The sequence below is a fragment of the Taudactylus pleione genome, unplaced genomic scaffold (assembly GCF_031769625.1).
Source record: "Taudactylus pleione unplaced genomic scaffold, aTauple2 ptg000741l, whole genome shotgun sequence".
Taxonomy (NCBI): Eukaryota; Metazoa; Chordata; class Amphibia; order Anura; family Myobatrachidae; genus Taudactylus; species Taudactylus pleione.
Genome location: NW_028285143.1, coordinates 1,394,740 through 1,398,691, shown reverse-complemented (window position 1 = coordinate 1,398,691; position 3,952 = coordinate 1,394,740).

Here is a 3,952-nt window from a genome sequence, read left to right as displayed (position 1 = left end):
GTTCTGTCACTTACTGTATACAATGTTCTGTCACTTGCTGTATGCAATGTTCTGTCACTTACTGTATGCAATGTTCTGTCACTTGCTGTATACAATGTTCTGTCACTTAATTTATACAATGTTCTGTCACTTACTGTATACAATGTTCTGTCACTTACTGTATGCAATGTTCTGTCACTTACTGTATACATTGTTCTGTCACTTACTGTATACAATGTTCTGTCACTTACTGTATGCAATGTTCTGTCACTTACTGTATACAATGTTCTGTCACTTACTGTATGCTATGTTCTGTCACTTACTGTATGCCATGTTCTGTCACTTACTTTATACAATGTTCTGTCACTTACTGTATGCAATGTTCTGTCAATTACTTTATACAATGTTCTGTCACTTACTGTATGCTATGTTCTGTCACTTACTGTATGCTATGTTCTGTCACTTACTGTATGCAATGTTCTGTCACTTACTGTATGCTATGTTCTGTCACTTACTGTATACCATGTTCTGTCACTTACTGTATTCTATCTTCTGTCATTTACTTTATACAATGTTCTGTCACTTACTGTATGCAATGTTCTGTCACTTACTGTATGCTATGTTCTGTCACATACTTTATTCAATGTTCTGTCACTTACTGTATGTAATGTTCTGTCACTTACTGTATACATTGTTCTGTCACTTAGTGTATGCAATGTTCTGTCACTTACTGTATGCTATGTTCTGTCACTTACTGTATACAATGTTCTGTCACTTACTGTATGCAATGTTCTGTCACTTACTTTATACAATGTTCTGTCACTTACTGTATGCAATGTTCTGTCACTTACTGTATGCTATGTTCTGTCACTTACTGTATACAATGTTCTGTCACTTACTGTATGCAATGTTCTGTCACTTACTTTATACAATGTTCTGTCACTTACTGTATGCAATGTTCTGTCACTTACTGTATGCTATGTTCTGTCACTTACTGTATACAATGTTCTGTCACTTACTGTATGCAATGTTCTGTCACTTACTGTATGCTATGTTCTGTCACTTACTGTATACAATGTTCTGTCACTTACTGTATACATTGTTCTGTCAGTTACTGTATACAATGTTCTGTCACTTACTGTATGCAATGTTCTGTCACTTACTGTATACAATGTTCTGTCACTTACTGTATGCAATGTTCTGTCACTTACTTTACACAATGTTCTGTCACTTACTGTATGCAATGTTCTGTCACTTAGTGTATGCTATGTTCTGTCACTTACTTTATACAATGTTCTGTCACTTACTGTATGCAATGTTCTGTCACTTACTGTATACAATGTTCAGTCACTTACTGTATGCAATGTTCTGTCACTTACTTTATACAATGTTCTGTCACTTACTGTATGCAATGTTCAGTCACTTACTGTATGCTATGTTCTGTCACTTACTTTATACAATGTTCTGTCACTTGCTGTATGCAATGTTCTGTCACTTGCTGTATGCAATGTTCTGTCACTTGCTGTATACAATGTTCTGTCACTTAATTTATACAATGTTCTGTCACTAACTGTATGCAATGTTCTGTCACTTGCGGTATACAATGTTCTGTCACTTACTTTATACAATGTTCTGTCACTTACTTTATACAATGTTCTGTCACTTACTGTATGCAATGTTCTGTCACTTACTGTATACAATGTTCTGTCACTTACTGTATGCAATGTTCTGTCACTTACTGTATACAATGTTCTGTCACTTGCTGTATGCAATGTTCTGTCACTTACTGTATGCAATGTTCTGTCACTTACTTTATACAATTTTCTGTCACTTACTGTATGCAATGTTCTGTCACTTACTTTATACAATGTTCTGTCACTTGCTGTATGCAATGTTCTGTCACTTGCTGTATGCAATGTTCTGTCACTTGCTGTATACAATGTTCTGTCACTTAATTTATACAATGTTCTGTCACTAACTGTATGCAATGTTCTGTCACTTGCGGTATACAATGTTCTGTCACTTACTTTATACAATGTTCTGTCACTTACTTTATACAATGTTCTGTCACTTACTGTATGCAATGTTCTGTCACTTACTGTATACAATGTTCTGTCACTTACTGTATGCAATGTTCTGTCACTTACTGTATACAATGTTCTGTCACTTGCTGTATGCAATGTTCTGTCACTTACTGTATGCAATGTTCTGTCACTTACTTTATACAATTTTCTGTCACTTACTGTATGCAATGTTCTGTCACTTACTGTATACAATGTTCTGTCACTTGCTGTATGCAATGTTCTGTCACTTACTGTATGCAATGTTCTGTCACTTGCTGTATACAATGTTCTGTCACTTAATTTATACAATGTTCTGTAACTTACTGTATACAATGTTCTGTCACTTACTGTATACAATGTTCTGTCACTTACTGTATGCAATGTTCTGTCACTTACTGTATACAATGTTCTGTCACTTGCTGTATGCAATGTTCTGTCACTTACTGTATACAATGTTCTGTCACTTACTGTATGCTATGTTCTGTCACTTACTGTATGCAATGTTCTGTCACTTACTGTATACAATGTTCTGTCACTTACTGTATGCAATGTTCTGTCACTTACTGTATACATTGTTCTGTCACTTACTGTATACAATGTTCTGTCACTTACTGTATGCAATGTTCTGTCACTTACTGTATACAATGTTCTGTCACTTACTGTATGCTATGTTCTGTCACTTACTGTATGCCATGTTCTGTCACTTACTTTATACAATGTTCTGTCACTTACTGTATGCAATGTTCTGTCACTTACTGTATACAATGTTCAGTCACTTACTGTATGCAATGTTCTGTCACTTACTTTATACAATGTTCTGTCACTTACTGTATTCAATGTTCTGTCACTTACTGTATGCTATGTTCTGTCACTTACTTTATACAATGTTCTGTCACTTGCTGTATGCAATGTTCTGTCACTTGCTGTATGCAATGTTCTGTCACTTGCTGTATACAATGTTCTGTCACTTAATTTATACAATGTTCTGTCACTAACTGTATGCAATGTTCTGTCACTTGCGGTATACAATGTTCTGTCACTTACTTTATACAATGTTCTGTCACTTACTGTATGCAATGTTCTGTCACTTACTGTATACAATGTTCTGTCACTTACTGTATGCAATGTTCTGTCACTTACTGTATACAATGTTCTGTCACTTGCTGTATGCAATGTTCTGTCACTTACTGTATGCAATGTTCTGTCACTTACTTTATGCAATGTTCTGTCACTTACTGTATGCAATGTTCTGTCACTTACTGTATACAATGTTCTGTCACTTGCTGTATGCAATGTTCTGTCACTTACTGTATGCAATGTTCTGTCACTTGCTGTATACAATGTTCTGTCACTTAATTTATACAATGTTCTGTCACTTACTGTATACAATGTTCTGTCACTTACTGTATACAATGTTCTGTCACTTACTGTATGCAATGCTCTGTCACTTACTGTATACATTGTTCTGACACTTACTGTATGCAATGTTCTGTCACTTACTGTATGTAATGTTCTGTCACTTACTGTATGCAATGTTCTCTTACTTACTGTATGCCATGTTCTGTCACTTACTTTATACAATGTTCTGTCACTTACTGTATGCAATGCTCTGTCACTTACTGTATACATTGCTCTGACACTTACTGTATGCAATGTTCTGTCACTTACTGTATGTAATGTTCTGTCACTTACTGTATGCAATGTTCTCTTACTTACTGTAAGCAATGTTCTGTCACTTACTTTATACAATGTTCTGTCACTTGCTGTATGCAATGTTCTGTCACTTGCTGTATGCAATGTTCTGTCACTTGCTGTATACAATGTTCTGTCACTTAATTTATACAATGTTCTGTCACTAACTGTATGCAATGTTCTGTCACTTGCGGTATACAATGTTCTGTCACTTACTT